This window comes from Trachurus japonicus, chromosome 3 (genome assembly GCF_045865225.1).
Source record: "Trachurus japonicus isolate A0001 chromosome 3, Traja_1.0".
Classification (NCBI taxonomy): Eukaryota; Metazoa; Chordata; class Actinopteri; order Carangiformes; family Carangidae; genus Trachurus; species Trachurus japonicus.
The window spans coordinates 31,751,856-31,771,053 of record NC_140909.1 but is presented as its reverse complement, the minus strand read 5'-3'; the positions used below and the strand labels follow the sequence as shown (position 1 = coordinate 31,771,053).

At 41.6% G+C, this 19,198-nt stretch overlaps 1 protein-coding gene across 2 annotated transcripts in view; it reads right to left on the bottom strand.

The window, feature by feature from the left end:
* Positions 1–19,198, bottom strand: part of map1aa (microtubule-associated protein 1Aa) — a 49,111-nt gene that overhangs the window by 22,051 nt on the left and 7,862 nt on the right. The gene's annotated exons all lie outside the window — the stretch shown is intronic.

The window sequence follows — 19,198 nt, the reverse complement described above, 5'->3', positions numbered from 1 at the left end:
TTATGAATTAAGGAAGTTTTCTATATACATGCTAGGCATAGATATTCTCCATAAAGTGCTGAAAAATAATAATTTTCATGAGAATTTGTCAGGCGAACAGTACTTTTTTTGTATTTTTTGGGATGTTGAGGGTGACATCTTAAAATTGAGTTGCAACAAACCCCAGAATCTTTTTTTCATGCCTTCCCCTATGTGTCAAGACACTCTCTGCCAAATGTTATAGTTGTATGACTATTTATGCCATTGTAGTACCTAAATATTTGCATTAACATAATTTCGCCAGCAAAATTATACCAAGAAAGGGGTTTTGGCCCCCTGTAGCTTTCCAGCAGCTAGTTGACCGGGTTGTCCACCCAGGTTTTAATCCTTGAAGTTCCTAGATATAATTTCTGGTGTCAAACCTTTTACAACTCTCCGTGTCAGTTTTTTTTGCTTTGCTTTGGGTATCATCTCTGTTTTCATTTAAATTCCATCTTCTCCTAGCTTCTTCTTCTTCCTCTTCATATAACCCAAGTTTCTCATCGATAAACCAGGATTTAAGGTCAGGAATACATCAAAGGCACCACCCAAAACACCCCACGCTCATCTTAGATACTATTGTCTGTTAATGAAGTTCATCTGAAGTCTCCTGCCTGCTCCCAGAAATAATATGAACCATTAGCATATTTACTATTTTATGGGCCCCAGAGAGAGTAAATGATTAAACATTTGTACTGAAATTATAACCTGCTGTGTGGAGGATAGTACTGTTGAGCAGTAACTTGTGACAATCTGCAGTAAATGTGATAAAACGTACAAAACACATTAGCCTTCAAGCAATTGTGTTTCTATTTTTTTCAGTAAGATGTTTTTCCCTTTTGGAAACTTGTCCTTGACCTACATGCATGTAGCTTAATCTACAATGTTAATCTATTTAAAACCTGCAGCTCAATCCCAAATACCAAGTTTACTGCATGGATGATGCGTTGCACATATAGTTTATCTAGACCCATAAAGCTGGAAATTATTACTTAGAAGGAAGCAAGTGGGTAGGGACTTTTCAAACAGCTGTGACTCAAGCAGCTGCTGCTGGGTGGGACAGACAAAACTAAAATAGACTCTAAGCTCTGTTAACTTGACCCACTGTAAACCATGAATCATAACATTTGACTAACACAGGGGGAGAGAAATGCATGTCACTGTTGCAGTTAAACTTGAAAGGTCCAGACAGAAGACAGTCTACCATCCCAGCGATTTTGGATCACACAGTAAAAGATTTTCTTTGATACAGAAATAGCTCATAAAGATTGGAAGAAAAACTTTTATAAAGATAACAACAATGAGACTGTCACTGATCAACTTTAAAGTGCAGTGACTAAGAGAAATCTCCACCCTCAAAGTCTGCTGTGTTGTCCATCCATCCATTAGCTTTACTGCTTATCTGTGCTGAAGCCGATCCCAGATGACAGAGGGCGAGGGTGGGGTTACACCCTGGACAGGTCTCCAGTCACCCAAAATTCAAATTTCACTCATTATCTACTCACCCTCATGTCAACTAAGAGCTGTGAGAATTTTCGGAGTCCTCCATGCCTTCTCTGAGTTACAGGAGGGTCCGCACAGCAGTATTTGTCCATATAATGGTTGTGAATGGATACCACTTTTCTTCGTCCAAAAAGACACACCAAAAATCATCCAAATACCTCCATACTGCTCGTCTGTAATGTCCCTCTTGTATTGAAGCCCCTGTAGCGGAAGCTCCTAGTGTCTCAGTTCACTGCTCTTCCTGTGTCAGTGCAAACATGATTTGCACTGACCGGCGGAACAATTTCTCATGTCGGGGCTTCAATACAAGAGGGACATTACAGACGAGCAGTATGGAGGTATTTGGATGTTTTTTGGTGTGTCTTTTTGGATGAAGAAAAGTGAGCCCCATTCGCAACCATCATATGGACAAATACTGCTGCGCTGACCCCCCCCGTAACTCAGAGAAGGCACGGAGGACTCCGAAAATTCTCACAGCTCTTAGTCGCCATGAGGGTGATAATGAGTGAAATTTGAATTTTGGGTGAACTATCCCTTTAAGACATCTCCCCTTTGCTATCTCGGCCCATTTCTAGTATACGAATCTGAGCTTTACTGTTTGACCCTTAGAATTGAGGTGGATTCACACACTTATGTTGTGGTGATGACGACTCTTCTGTTCTCCTCCATCGAGCCTAAATAAACTCCTTCAGCATAAGACATCCAGGACTCTGGTACTTCTTCTTCTTCATTGGCATCACCACAAATTCCTCCCTAACAGCACCTATAGTCACTTCAGAGTCATTTAGACCTATAGAGAGCCTAAGCGGAAGCAGGAAGTAACGGTCACCATGGGACCTCAACTCTGAAAAACTCGCCATTCAAATGAACGGGACGGAAAATTTTATTTCGTGATCCGTTTGAATTGTGCCATGAGAAAAAAATATGTCCTCTACCTGTTTAAAACATCACGTTTCATCCCGAGAAATCAGCCGTTTGTTGTAAAGCTATTGTAGAATAAAATTCAGAAGAATCTGTAAGCAGAAAGACTACAAGTCGCGTAGGTGACGTCACACACCAAATGCCGCCCTTTCCCGTGTCAGTTGGTGACGTATTTTTTGTGGGACACAGATTTGTAGTCCGTAGAGCGGTCTTCACACAAAATACATTCTTCTGTTGCCGTTTTATGATAAACGGCTGATTTCTCGGCATGAAACGTGATGTTTTAAACAGGTAGAGGACATATTTTTTTCTCATGGCGCAATTCAATCGGATCACGAAATAACATTTTCAGTCTCATTCATTTGAATGGCGAGTTTTTCAGAGTTGAGGTCCCATGGCGCCGTTACTTCCTGCTTCCGCTTAGGCTCTCTATAATGCATGTCTTTTGGACTGTGGGAGGAAGCTGGAGAACGTGAAGAAAAATACAGGGAGAAGAGGCAGACTGAAAAGCCCAAGGCCCAGGGATCAAACCCAGTGCACTTGCTTCTGTTGAGGCAACAGTGGCACTAATATTGTGACTTTTGTGTTGTGTTGACCCTTCTGGGCCACTGTAAGTTTTTCATCTTTTCACGTTTTTTTAAATTGGAAAATCATGTTCAACAAAATCTTAATCATGACGTTATATTATACAGTTTATAACATATCTGGAGAGGAACACATCTGCTCTCTTAGTTGTAAGTGCCTCTGTAAACAAAAAGCCTGTCAGTGAAACCCAAGTGCATCATATCTACTCTGTTGCAGCAGCACTGATGCAGCATCATCTCAGATGACTGGCAGTCACCTCTAAATGTCAGACAGCTGTTAGCTGCACAGCTCGGCTGCTCGGCCTGCCGCGCCCTGCTCTTTCCAGACACACTGCTTCTCTCTTCTCTCAATGTCTCAGCTTTTCCAGAACCTCCTCCTGCCCCCTCCAACTCTTACATTACTCTCCATTCTTTCACTCAGGGAAGGAAGCACACACACACACACACACACACACACACACTTACTCATTTGTTTCTGAGAAGGCTGTTAAGAATTACCACCATGACTGGCTGCTTTCAGAGAGACTCTATTCTCTAAGTGCAGTGGTTCAGTGGCTCTATTCTTACTGAACCTGAGCTGTAAATGTTTTCTGAGCATGTGTGGTATCATAACCCACGGTGAGGCCATATACATAAAATACAGTACAAGCAAGCAAAACAACTAAAATACAGCAAACCAGATGTGCAGGTGTAAAAAAACCTGGAGAGGAATAAAGGAAAGGAAATCTTACCTCATGAAAACAAAGAATAAAAGACCACGACAGTAAACACGTCAACATTTTTCTCAGAAATATATATTTCTAATAGAGCTATTGAAAATTTTCACCAGATGTCAGCAACAACCCAAGTAATACACACATAAACACAGGCACACATCAAAAGAAATCCAAACATTTATGTCTATAAATTAAGCAATCTGTAATAAATTGAAATGACACAGGGAGTAAGTATTTAACACATGAAGAAAAGGAGGGGCAAAAAGGTAGCCTATGGAAAGCCAAGAAAGCAGCTGGAGTCTGTCAGTATTTAGAAAGTAATCCTGTCCTCTATCAGTGCAAAGTTGTTTCTCATCACTAAAGTGTCACACACGAAGCTTCTCATGATGGGTATAAGCAAAGAGCTCTCTCAAGATCTTCAGAAACGTATGTTGCAGAACTATAGCATACAGATGTGCCTAAAAGCACTGTTTTATCCGTTAGTGCCGTTACCCAGAACTGAAAAGAACATGATTTCACCATGAACTGGCCATGACCAGGTTCTCCTCTCAAGATATCTGACAGAGTCGAAAGAATAATAAGAAAAGAGCAAAGGACCACTGACGGAGAGCTTTAGAGAGACCTGGAATTAGCAGGTAGGCTACAGTTGTTTAAAAAAACAATGAATAATGCACTTAACCGCCATGGCCTCTATGCATGTTCACCAAGCAAGTGCTGACAAGTTCAATACTTATTTTCCCTGCTGTATAATTTAGTATTAATGGTAAAGTTCAGTCTGATTATTGTAAATTAAAGTAACCTCTCAGCTTTTCTTAAAAACTGCACCAACAGCTTTTGTTTTCTTTTTTTTACAGTAATCATGCTAGCAACATCTGGCAACATGTTGGGCTACCGCTGACTGAAATTTTCTACAGACAGTGTTCCTTGATCCCCAGAGTTTTTCTCTAGTGCTGTTGTGTGTTTCAGATTTGTGGTATTGAGTGAAATGTCTCTGTTATTACAGTTCTTGAATCTCAGTATGAACTGTTATTAGAAAAAGAAAATGCCTCTCCTCTCAGCATTGGTAGTACATAATAAAATCTCTGCCGACTTGAGAGTCTAATATTTCCCCCCACCTTCAAATGTTAGCATGCTAACATGCTCAACTAAGTGGGTGGACATTATTCCTGCATGCCTATCAGCGTTTTAGCTTTGTCATTTTGAGTGTTTTACAGCAGCGCCTCAGAGCAGCTTGAGTTGTTTTGTTAAAAGACCCTGTGGAGCTTTCTGCTAAACAACGTTGACAATTTATGTTATGTAGCCTACTGTCAAGTTATGTTTACATTCAGCATGTGTCTCCTCAAGGCCTGACAATGAATTAATTTCCTCCCCCATAAAATATTTGTAAAGCTGATTTGTTTTGAGTATTTTAAGGAGGAACTATGCAAGGTTTTTTTTTTACCTTAGCTATGCTAAAAAATTTTATCTTGAAGGTATAGGGTTGGAGATCCTGGAAAACGGTTAGGGCAGGCCACATTTTGAAAATACTCATGTCAAAAGTCCAAGCCGCCTTCCTCAAACTTCTCTCTGAAGCCTCCAGAGCTCATGGAACATGCAGCGCCTGTTCAGCTTTGGGTTCACATCAAGGTGAAGCCACGAAGGTATCACGATGATTGGATGCTTTCTTTACAGGATTGTCCGTCCAAGGCCAAGGGTGACTGACTTTTTTCCATTTTTGTGAAATAGCATTTAATTAATTGGTTGCAATCGGAATGTGAAGAGGATTTAAAACAGTTTTGTAAAAAAAAAAAAAAAAAAAAAAAGCTCCAGAATAGGATCTCCAACCCTACCTGCTTCGAAGTAGTTGTGATTGTTAAATAAATGATATGTAACTTGTTACAGGGCATGGGGCATGTACCAACCAAACAAGTGGAGAATATCCTTTTTTTTTGTCTCTGTAGCACCACAGTCATGGTTTATGACACATTTTATCTTTATCAAAACTGTAGCTGCAGTTTGGATACTGCACTTGGCCATATTGTGCCATCTATGATCATTTGATTAATTATTTGCACCTTATATGAAACACTTGATTGGCTTCCCCCTAACGCTAGAATGCACTCCCACTGGTTACAGTTTATCTTTAAATGCATTTTTCTGAACTGCCCACCTTACCTTAAACAATACTTTGTTCCACTCATCATCATACTTACTCAGACAGTTGCAATATCCCTCCTTTACTGTTCCCAGAACATCCAGAGTCATTGGGAGAAGAGCCTTTAAATTCAAAGCACCTTTTGACTGGAACAACCTGCCAAACTCTCTTCGCTCCATATCCTCTCTACATACCTTCAAGACTGAGTTACTTAACCACCTAAAAACACAATGCTCTTGTTTCTAGTGCGTGATATCTGCCTGGTCTTGGAGGTGTCTGATGTACATGTACAATGTATGCGTCTCCTTTCCCCGTGTGCTCTGTTGTTGTTTTGTATGTGCATTGCCTTATGTTTTTTATCTCTGTCTCCTTTCTTCTGATTGTACTTTCGTTTTTGTCTTGGCTCTGTTTTGCTTCTGTCTGTAACAGTGTTGATTGTTGAGATGCTAAGGATCCCCCTTGAAAACGAGGTGATCCACCTCAAGGGGCTTTTCCTTTAAATAAAGTTGATATATATATATTTAGCTCAGATATCACAAAAGAATCAGCAACAATTTCAAAGTTCGTTGTACCTCAAATAAGATGACAAATGAATACATCTTCTAAACAATGGTGGACAAGAAATACATGTGAGTTTAATGCAGTGTTCATCCACCCCGACAACTACACCACCCTGACCACATGTTTTCAATATAAATGCATCACTGAGCCACTATAAGACCTGTTTTATGGCAGGGAACTATATAGATGAACCTAATCAAGTTGTAATTCAGTGTAGCCTATGCGTCCTCTGTCCACTGGAAGGACATAACAGCCGTCCCTACAGACTCTTCCTCCCTGGTGCAGTTCACATTACAGTAATTTAACTGTGTTTCACATCGTTTATTGCATTCATGTGTACTCACAGGATACTCTCTCACACACACATCTGTAGGCATGTGAGTCCAGATGAAAAGGCACAGAGCCAGGGGACCCTCCCTCTTGATGTACAGCCCTGACTGCAGAGAAGCTGAGGGATGGATCAATAACTGCTGCTGAATTATTAATCAGCACACGTTCTCCTAAAACCACACCCAAGACTAACGCTGCTCGCCACGCCTGGACATCTTTAAGGCGTGTCATTAAAATTTTACTGCCCACTAGACAGCCGACGTAACATCACAGACTGTGTGTCGTCCGTCCTTGTGGATTATTTTCTGTAGGCTACTGTGTTAATTAATATCCAGCTCACTGCTGTGACTGTAAATATTGCTTTTCACAGTACAGCTCTGTGGTTTGCTGTATATTTGAGTCATTCCTGGTCAGAGATCAATAAGGAAACAGATTAGTGTCAGCCATGCATGTGCAGTGGGGGACAGAAACTCATAAGAGGCAGTTCTGTGAGGTCAGCAGTGTTGCCAACGTCCCCAAGAGGGAGGGAAGACATAAAGAGCGGGGGGGGAGAGGGGAACAAAAAGATGACTTTTAAGTGTAGTGAATAATGTTGTAATGCAGTTGTCACACACACAGGAGGTACATGTGCTGACACAGCAGGATTACATTACTGCCCACTCAGGAACCATCCACCTCCATCACTCTGTGAGCAGCATTTGCTCTGCCTCTGTTTGCTTTTGTCTCCTTGGCAGCAAAACTGTTGTGTGTACGTGCAGGGAATGAAACTGATGATATTATGCGCGCGTGTGTGTGTGAGGGGTCTTTAATAATGCTGCTCAGGCCTCCTGACAGCCTCTTCTGTGTAGCAGCCATCACTCATCTCTGTCAGGTTCAGCCTGCTGTTGTGTCCGTCACGCTCTGTGAACACCCACTGAGCCTCTGGGTGTGAGTTTGTAGTGTGTGTGTGTGTGTGTGTGTGTGTGGGTATGTGTGTGTGTGTGTGTGTCACATATTGTGAACAATCTACTGTACTGAGGGACATGAACCCTCTATGCTCTAAATTTGATGCAGATTTACGTGGAGGGATTTATGTGGATGTGTCGATAAAACATCCGACCAACTATCAGATGGATTGCCCTGCCATTCTGGAGACTTTCATATTTCCTGGGGAGCGAATCACACTGACTTTGGTGAGCTCTTTTGTCGGGTGCTACTGATAAGTCAATGTTAGATGCAATGTCACATAGCTGCATCCACCAACTTTAAGTTACAACTAGAAAAAGCATTTCCAAGAATGGAAATGGTGTGACTGCTGATAGCAACTGAACGCTGTTGCAGAATTAGCAAATAGTGCAAGCAGTGATCACCATACAAATGTTTGACCAAGGTCAGAATCGAACCCACAACCTCATGGTCATTAGACTTCCACTCTGCCTCTAGGCCACGGTGCACACACAGTTGCAGAGACTGTTGTCTGTTAATGATCTGCACACTGTCAACATCAAGAAAGCTTGAGAGTCAAGCTTGAATGACTTAGAATGAAAATTTCTGTGAATTTCAGGCTGAGAGCAGCAGTTTCAACATGAAGCAAGTTATCAGAAGTCAACAGAGGACAACTGGGAAAATAATTCACTATAATTGTTGTTGAGGCAAGATTTGAACTAGCAACCTTCAGGTCTCCAGACCAGCAAGCTAACCACTAGGCTACAGACAGAGACAGTATGTGAGGGGTAAAGAAAACCTTTGATAAGAGGATCACTGGCTTCTGCTTAAAAAAAACAGTAAGGAATCGAACCCATGACCTCATGATCAATAAACCTTTACTCTGCCACTTCGCCACAGAGAGCACAGACATAAGCATGTTTCAGACAGAGTTGTGGAGAATTCTCAGCATTGGGCTGAATGAGAGCAGAGAGCTCCCTGGCTGCATTTAAAAAATATTTAAAATTATTATCTAAGTCTCTTTGCATTTTTGACCAGAATTTTAGCCAGAAGACAAGTGTGGCTACAAAACTGGAGAAAATAATTTGTCTAGAGTTTAATTTGCAGAAAAAGTTAAATATTTGAAAAAGTATAAATAGTTAAAAAGAGAAAAGTAATGCCGATAAAGTTCAAAAAAAGCTGCACGTTTTGATATATGAATTGTTGAAATAGCACAACACCTAACACACTAACCATATGGCCACAGAGAACCTGAGTTACAATGAGCTTTATACTATGAGGAATCAAAGACTGTCCAATGACAGCTGAATAATTGGAATCAAAAGTCAAGCAATGAAGTGAAAAGACTGAGGCAGGAATCGAACCCATAACCATATGATCACTAAACCTTTACTCTGCCACTCGGCTACAGAGAGCACACTGCTTTCAAGACTGTTGTCATTCATTGTAATGTGATGATGTGCTGCAAACTGGTATGAGTAATCAAGGAGATAACAAACACCTGTAACCAATTGAAGGCGGGGGAGGAGAGCAGAATTCAACATAACATAACAAGAATTCTTCCCTTGGATTCGAACCAGTGACCTTAGGGTTGGCAAGCAATTACCCTACCCCCTACACTACAGTGGAGTTGTGAAGAAGAGAGGTTGAGACTTTGATGAATGTGAGATTTTTTGTGAAAAAGTTAAATATTTGAAAAAGTATAAATAGTTAAAAAGAGAAAAGTAATGCCGATAAAGTTCAAAAAAAGCTGCACGTTTTGATATATGAATTGTTGAAATAGCACAAAGTATGAAGGACTAGAAGAAGACCGTAAAAAGGCGGAAGAAAATGGCCAAACAGAAGAACAATAGTGTGACTGCTTCAGCAGTCACACTAACTAGAAAATTTCCTCTCGGGAAATTTTGAATGGGCCACGGGAGCTACTGCGGGTTGTGCCATCTCTGTCAACATGGGAATCAAACCCACGATCTTAAGGTCAAGACAGAGCTGATCAGACAGACACATGATCATCTTTCTATAAGCACTGATATGGAGGAGCTGTAACCACATTAGGTTACCTGTGTGTGTGTGTGTGTGTGTGTGTGTGTGTGTGTGTGTGTGTGTGTGTGTGTGACTGTAATCACATGAAGCTGGCTCTAGAGTCTGTGTGTGTGTGTGTGTGTGACTGACTTGTCACATAGTTAGTTAGTAGCTGCATCCTGTGTCAGTCTGATTTAGCTGTGTCTGTGTTTATAAACATTTAAACGAGCGCCAGGTGGATTGTTTATGAAGTTAACGAGCTCTGGCCTGAGGATCAAAGAGGTTACCACGGCGATAGGGGCCCCCGCAGGCTGAGACAGACAGAAACGTGGAGAAAAACAGCCATTTTCTGCCTCTAAACCGGCCTCACAATTAGGCTTAGCATGACAAAACGGTAACTCCTATCAGAACAAAACACAGATCAACGTTGCTCTAAGGACTTACTGAAAATTTCGGTACGATTTGGTGTTTCTACAGTAAATATTTTGGCGACGCTGGCAGTTTTAAAACATCAGGCCGTTCTGCTCCTCTCAGAAAATATTTGTATTGGACTCAATGAGGAGCAGGGACAGGCGTGGCCGCACTCAGAGGCTGATTCTGTAAGTTCTGTAAGTCTCTCTGATATTTTGAGCACATGACATGAGAGATAACAAGTTTGTCTTACAAATTCTGAAAAAATTATGTCTGTAGAGTGTAAATTGTGGCCGTGGTGGCAATTTATCCAGAAAAAATACAGAATGTTTCTTCACTCTCTCCCACTCTAACCGATGATGTCACGCACTCTGACACGAACATTCCATGCAATACACACCCATTATAAACTCATAATTTCTCCAAAAATGATCATGGTCATTGATCAGGGATTGATCAAAAACTATATGACCTATCAAAACGTGGAGTAATACGACAATACACAAGACTTGTGTCTACTGTTTAAAGTTTAAATGGAGTCTCTAGGTGAAAGTATGCCTGAGCAGTAGACGTTTGTTAAACTCCAATGATTGGTCTTTTTCGCTCTTTTTTTTCCACCCGTCCCATTGACTTACATGCAAAATTTTTGCGCAGTTTTTCGCGACGTCGCGAAAAACTCGTAAACTGTTGAGAAAAGTAATAGCACAGCGATCCCGATCAAGACGCACGTTTTGATATATAATATGTCCTGCAACTCTTCGAGTTGCAGGACTAGTAGCGAATCGAAATCTGGCCGGAAGTGGAAAAATAATAACTAGGAAAAAATCCACACAATAACAGTAGTGCCCGGGCTTCGCCCGGGCACTGGTCCCTGCAGCTATTTCATAGCTGTTGGGACCAGTGCCCGGTGCGATTGCCCGTGGCCCTAATTACTAAATGAAGCAAAGCCTGTGAGCTAGTTCAGGCTGACAACTCAAGCTGCACTGTTTAGTCACATGCCATGCCTCACTCAATCACACACACCCTCCCAATTTGGTGCACTATTTAAGCTGCAAAATTTATCCACTGCTGCCCTGCTTTCTATCACCCATTGTCTATTGTTTCAGCCCCACCAACACCCCAGCATCCACCTGCAGGCCTCATGGGGGCTAAGATACGTATGTCCTCATCACTCCCATATATTTAATGAAATCAGGGAGTGATGAGCTCAGAGCCTAGACACCAGACTCTAAATATGTAATAAACATTTGAATCGTAAGTTGTCTTACTGAACTGGTGTTAATTTCAGTATTCTGTAGAGTCGTCACATCATCATTTGTTTGTACCTGCCTAGGTATAAATGACAATAAAGGTATTAATTCATTCATTCATTTTTTTATTAACAATTCTACGATGGCCCTGAGAGCCAAGAAGGTCCTGAGGGCCAACACCAACATCTTCAAAGACAGACATGCGCTACAAAATCAGAAAAGAGGTTCATCAATTTGACATCACATGCACTGCAAGAACTCACAATACACAACACTAGCGTTGTCAGTATGGACCCAGCTGGGCCTATTTTGTTCAGTGCTTCAGTGCTGTGAAGACGGCTACCTGTTAGTTGTGTTTGAAATAAGATGAGTTTTGGTTTATTATAATATCAATATGTAGCCGGGTGGGAAAATGTAGTGCAACTGCTTACTAACGCTACCAGAGGGCGCTTTCTCGGTTTGGTAAACTGGTTGTAGAGCAGGTAGAAAGATACCGGAGGTCGCCATCTTGCCCGCAGCGGTGCGACCACACTGCGGTTTTCGGAGGTTAATGAGGGTAAATATGATATTTTGTGTCTGTTTGCATTAAGTATCTAAGGGATATATTTAAGAGTAATGCATGTTTACAGACTGAAATGTTTATTGTTTATGTGGGCGTATGTGTTAGTGGTTGGCAGGCAAACGGACAACCCAACGGTTGTCGTGTAGCAGGCCGTCGTCAGTGCTGTTTGTGCTAGGCCTACGGAAAAATGCACAAGTCAGTAACGTTATGTACTGCACATTCGTTGTGATGTTTTGACCTGTGAATGTAAGAGTGTTTAATGTGAATTTGTGGGCTCTTTGTGTTATAGGGTCGAGCCACTGTAGTTAATTCTTTGCACTCTATTGTTGCTTATATGCTTTTGTACTGATTTTGTACTCTTTGGTGCTAGTCTACATTGTTTACTTTTGTACTCTTTTGTAATAGGATAATTACTTAAGGTTTACGGACATTGTCCAGTGATTAGCTATAGCAGACTAGACAGAGTTACAGTAAGCGTCCCGTGTGCCAGGCACAGTGTGGTGTCGCTGATTTTTGTTTCTACTACTGTAGATACAGCTGAAGACTATCAGCCAGTTGAGTTTTAAACTTGCATCATTTATTTTATTTGTACACCATATTCTTCTGTTCAGAATTAAAGACCCCAGAAGATATTTGTGTGTCCTGTGCTGGTTCAATTTAGCCAGGCTACAAATATCACATGATTTAGAGTGTTGCTTGTACTGTTAGCTCAGCATTAGCCTTTAGCTGGGCATGTCACTTTTTTTTGTCCCTGGAAACACTTCTGTTGTGTTGTGAATGTCAGATGTGTTAGCTTTTTACTGCCATCTATGGTGTTTGGGGTCAGTTTTGACCCATATTTTAAATCATCTGTAAAATAGGCTACACTAAATACTTTTTTTTCCATCCAATTTGTTTTTCTTCTTTTGGTTACATTGTTAGGCTTCCTTATCCAGGAAAATATTGGTTTTAATATTTTTGGGTGTGGGCCCCTGGGCCTTTTTTGTCAGTATGACCCTTGGCTTCAATTGAACCTTCCCCTTGTCAGCTTTCTGCTACCATCTATGGTGTTAGGGTCAGTTTTGACCCGAGTCTTCAATCAGCTGTAAAACACACTAAAACAATTATTTATCATCCCATTTGTTTCTCATCTCTTGGTTATGTTGTTAGGCTTCCTTATCCATGAAAAGGTTTGTTTTGCACTTATGATTTCTGTTTTAACTGTAATTATTGTTCTTATCGTTATAACGGGGTCAAAATTGACCCCAACACCACAAATGTAACAATTTTCACCAGAGCATTTCAAAAATGTTTTATTTTGTTTAAATAGAGGTTCCTGACAAAGTCAAAAAGTCTTGATTCTGTAAACAAATTTATGTGGTACTTCTATGCATTCAAAACTTGAAAACGGGTCACTGGTGACCCGAACACCAGAGGAAGGTTAAGTCATTAAAAAAAAAAATTGTCTAGTGCTTTTGTTTCTTTGTATGTGTTTTTTTAAGTTGCAAATGTGTTGAGCACTACAGTACATCCACTGTGCTGTTCAACAATAAGCAGCGACGTTGAATCACTGTTCAGCTTGATCAATAACAGAGACCAGGGGGTAGATGATGCAATGACGTGAGGATGAATTCAAAGCTGTAAAAAGCTCAGTGTGTGTTGATGTTTGTGTCTTCAGACCTGTGTGATTAGATCCACTGAGCTTCACTGCTCACTATTGACTGCATCTCCCCTGAGGGCTCTGTGACGCAGACAGGTTTCTTTATTGGCCATCACTCTGCAGTGTGGGTCCACTGAGTCTGTATTAATTGCATGGTGTGGGCGACAGCTGCATTCATGTTGACCATTACTGCCACCCTCCTCTTCCTCAGCCTTCTCCCACTCGTCCTCTTCCTCCTCCCCTGGGATAAAACATAATCTTTCATGTTGCCAGACTGTCCCTGTACCTCATCAGTCAATCAGGGATCAGTGTGATGCCGGCAGAGGCGATGCCGAGGACTGAGACGCTAATGAACATAAAGTGATGGATGTACCGATCGCCTGTGTGTCATACAGTATCTGTTTCACGGTGACATAACAGACACAACAGTGCGTCATACTGTTTCCTGTGGGAAGCGGAGCGTCTTCAGGGAGCTGAGAAGAGGCCACGAGGGGTTTGAGCTGACAGGTCCAGAAAGAAGAAAGAGGACGGGACATTTAGGATACACTGGAGGAGATGTGGAGTCTTTTGACTTGGTGCCACTGGACTGGAGTCACTATGTAATTGATCAAAGAGTGAACGCAACAACACTTGTGTTCACTGTGGTTTGCATTTTCGCCTCATGTGGTTCTGGTTTCACATCTGCACAGTTTGCATATCTTCTTCTTGTACCTACCTCGATTTTCTATAAATTTCCTGTAAATGGTTGTTGGGCTCAAAGGACCAGAGTTAACCCCACACTTGCCCTACGTCAGGTGGCCGGCGCCCCTCTGTGGCCCTAAAAGGATAAACCATATGACTAAACTGATTTCCACTGTCCCAAACTGGACGGCCCCTCCCCCAAAAGCTCAGACCTCCCAGGGCTGCAATATAGTCATGGTCATATGTTAGACTCACCTTGTCATGAGTTTTGGCTAAAACGTGTTTTCTGCTGTCACAGTGACCTTTTACCTTCAAATTCTGATCAGTTCATCCTTTAGGCCCAGTAGATATTTATGCCAAATTTCAAGTTTTGTCAAGGTGTTACTGAGGAATTGAGTCCATGCGCGGACAGACGCAGAGAGTCCTGCTTTGACAGTCAAATGGAATTATGGATGCATAAAAATTGGCTCCAGCCCGACATCCTCCATGTTGTGGCTCCAGTCTGTCATTGACCCTCAGAAAACCTGGTGAAATGCTGTGTCATTCCACTGTAGGCTGCAACTGTGAGCTGTTTTCACTATCAGTAAGTCTGATAATTGACTGACTGTTCAATGCAGAATGTGTGAGAGAAAACAGTGAAAAAAAAACAAAGTAACATATTCAGATAACCTGCGAGTAATCACAGAAAATGTGACTATTCGTTTTTTGTGAAGCTGCAGCTTTGGCTCTTAAAAAAAAAAACACACACACACACAAGAAATTCATGGAAAAAAAAAACTGTTGCAAATTTTCTGTTAATCGTCTGTTTAGATCATCAACTCATCAGTGCCTCTTCACAAACCTCGATGGTTTCTGAATGCTTGTGAATGCCATTTTCAGAGGAAATCAGCCCTGTCTTATCGCTCTCCGATAGACTGAGTGAGTTATCCTACATTTCCCACAATGCCTTTCAACCATAGCCAATGGCAGGATGTAAAGTATAACTGAGAGGTTCAGAATGACATCTTTAAGCCTAATGAGCCAGAATGACACATCAAGTCCTGCAGTTTATTGTTGATGATGTTTTTAGCTGCTGGTTCTCATCACACGGACCCTCTGCCTCAGTCAGACACTAGCACCCCCCTCCTCCTCCTCCTCTGAGCTACCAAACCCTCCTGTGTCTACACTGTGTTTCTTGCTATCAGTGTGCGAGGCCTTCAGGATGGCTGTGAGACCCTGAGGGCACTGGCTGTCCCTCAGTACATATGCTGCCCATCAGGGAGGTCGTGTCCGTTGGAGCTCTTCCACACGGGCACCCGAGGGCTTGAGCATGGAGCAAAACGCTGGCACTGGGCTGTCTTATTTTCCTGCAACACACATTTTCACTCTAATGAGATGCTGGTGAAAACCGTCTCTGTCACTCCAGCTTAAGAACTGATCCCACTTGAAAGCAGTGGCAGCTTTTCTATCTGGTGTCATCCTTTTCTGCCCTGGACCCAATCTGTCTATCTTTGCTGACGAACTCGACACCCTCTGTTAACGTCTATTTTAAGATCAAAAAGACACATTTTGTTTGATATGTGAGAAAGTCAGTTAGAAAATGAGAACATCATCAGCCTCAGATCATTTATAAAAGATGATAATCGATTGATCGTTCACCTGATTTCATTCTCTGCCCGGAGTGGAAACCAGTTGATCCTGTTTGATCACGGGGCCTGCCACTCTGCCTTCTCGGCCTTACAGATTTCCCTTGGTGTTCTGTGTTTGAGCCTGTCAGCCATGATGACTTTGCACTCCTCCACCGGCTGCATATTAGCATTCAAGGCACAGGCGAGGAGGAGCTGTGGTGTTACAGCAGGAAGGCCAATCCTGCACAGATCCCCTGGCTGCTGTGAGAGGATTTCTGAACAGTAAACACGAACCACTCGGAGCACGGCTGTCATTAGAAGAGCCTGGACAACACCTCAGAAGGACTGACCTTCAGTTTGAGGGGGCGCTCACTTCACTGCCTGGATCTAATCAATTTTCCAGTGTGACCTTTGAATTGTAATATACATATATCGAAATTATATAAAATATATGTTTTATTTTGTATGTACCTATACATAAATATTATGAACCTAATTAGGAATTTGAATCATTTCTTATTTTAACATAGGCTAGATCTACATTGGCGTTTATGTATGTATGCTTATATTGTTGACATAGTATATTAAGTATATCCATCCACAAATCTGTCAGAATATGTTGATATTATAAACATACGAAGGGTCAAATAGTTCAAAAGTGAGAGAGACCTCTTTCTCAGAATAAGAAGTAACACGTTTGAAAATAATGAGAAATAATACAACAAATAAAACTGAGGAAAAATATAGATTTTTTTATGTGTATGTTTACTACTCCTATTCTTACTCTTATACATCTTGCAATCCTCGACTTTAACTATTGCCATTTCATATTATAAACCTATCTTCATATACCTATTAGGACATGTAATAATACAGTATAGCCCCTGATAGTTGACACATATGGCAACATAGAGACATATATGCCATATCTTACATTTCCATATAGGGAGCAACAAAGAAGTAGTTTTCTCATCCTCTTCATCCTGTGAGCTGATTTGTTTTTCTGGGCTCCAGACAGACTTAAATTGCAGTGCAGAACCAGTGTAGCATGAAAACACATTATTTCTTGGAAGAACTGGATGAAACCTTTTAATATGGATGACAAGCATATTCTTATTGGCCACTCTGGTCAGAGCAGCGTGCCCCGGCGCCTCCAGGTCCACAATTACCAAGCTATTACTCTCTGCACCTTCCCCCCCTGCTCCCTGACGCAAACATTGATTACTTTCTCGCTTCACTCATTTTTACTCAAACCACTGATGTCAATAAAAGCCTGCCATGTGTAATCCTGCAAACACAGCCCGAGTAAAACAATACAACAATTTAATTTGATGATTTCTACCAGGATGTTGATTCATCTAATATTCTTCACTTTCCTCTAACTCTCCAAAAAATAAGGCCAAACAATAAGGCCGTCATCCTCCTGCCCTGGGTGACAGGTTGCAATCACTGTTCATCACCATCAGAAGGGGAGGGCTTTCTTTGTCATTCATCTTGATGTTTCTGTTTTCTTTCATGTGTCCAACTCATTTTTTTTGTTTGTTTGTTTTTCATCAGACAGATTGGTTCCTAATGTTCACATTAGTTAGAAATTAGAACGGGGCTTTATTAACCAGAGGTCCAGTCTAGTTGGTTAAAGCAGATAACAGCGGCACGGCCGTTTCGGCTAATGCTGTGTTCAAGGCAGGCTTTTGAAACCGTAAGTTACAGCTTCAAGTCACAACTACGACTTGGTAGCGTTCCAGGTAACCCGTAGCTCGTGTTTTTACCGTCCTGTTGTCTGTGAAAGTTCCCTATAACGGCCACTCGTAACTTCCGACCCGTGAACTCGTACCAGATCGAACTGGTATGACTTCACAGGAAGGAAAAACACAAAGTACGAGTTTCCTTGAACGCACCATGAGTTAGCAGCCCCCGCCCTTGTCAGGCATCAATTGGTCCTCGTGCTACGTCACCACATTCACGCGCATCCCTTGGCTGCACACACAGCCCTTCATGCCGTTCTCTCCCCTCATTGGATAACACTTGTATCCCACAAGGAACATTTTCTCCTCGGGTTACAGCAGAGCAGAGTGACGGAGAGACTCGTGTTTAGGCTGAAATACTTCATGTAAGTGATTGCTGACGGAAAATAGGACTATTTAGGACTTATATTAACAAAAACATTCCACTGATATCTGCTTTAAGGCTTCAGTCAGAAAGTGTTCTGCTGCCATTTTGTCTCTGACATCTTTTGTGTGTCTTCTTCTGCAGCCTGTTATTTTTTACTTCTGTGATTGTGGCCATCAAAAAACAGTAAAAGAGTCTAAAGAGGTCTGCACTCAAGGTCTTGCTCCTTTTTTAGGGACAAACCCAGAACAGTAGTCTAAAAGAAAAAAGGTTCACTGAAGGGAAGTTGCACTGATTAGACCTGCTGCTGTCAGACTGAAGTGTTACTGAACCTGCTTCATTTCCCTCTGGATTTGAACCAGCATCCCTGAAGCCACAGTCAACCTTCTTCAAACCTTTATTTAACTATGATAGAGCTGTGTGGGTTTTTCATGTCATTCATGCCATTGTGTCTTTTGGCCGTATAGGTGAGATCGACGTGGCAAAGTGAAAACCTGCTGTGATCTAGATCAAGACAGAATCTGATCCGACAGAGTGAAACATCAGACCCCATTAAAGACCATTAAAAGCACATCGTTCTGATATGGATGGCAGTGTTAGTCGACAGAGATATGAATTACATGAGAGTTGTTCAGACAGTCATGATCTTCCAGAGGATGAAACCTTGTGACTCTGGTGGTCCTCTGACTTTGTCTCTACTGCCACCATGAGGAGGACAGCTGTGGTTTTGAATGAAATGTCTCCACTAATTGGTGACAAATAAAACATTCATGTCAGTATGAACTACAAAGAATCTGGTCCTGTTTGTTTTTCCCCTGCTCCCTCCCTCTGTCAGTTGAGTGCAGAGATGCTTTGGTAAACTAAAGTGATGCACATTGTATTCGTTTAAAACATCGCCAAGACAACCAAGTCGAAGCCTTACAGCATAACTTTGGTGTTGTTACAAATGCAAACATTATTTACACCCACTTTTCAGCACTTGAATTTAAACACCATTTTCTATGGTGTTAGGAAAATAGGCAGGGGTGAGCTAAACCTGACTGTTACTATGGGATTTTGATATTGTATTTGGATGAATGAGGGAGAGAATGGACTCTATACTGTGCTGTAATGCAGTCTGGATCCCAGTGATGAATGCTCATCTCTTAAAATATTAAATTACTGAGATGGTTGAATCTGGACAGGTTGATACACAGCATCCACGGTCTGTCTAGACTGCATTACTA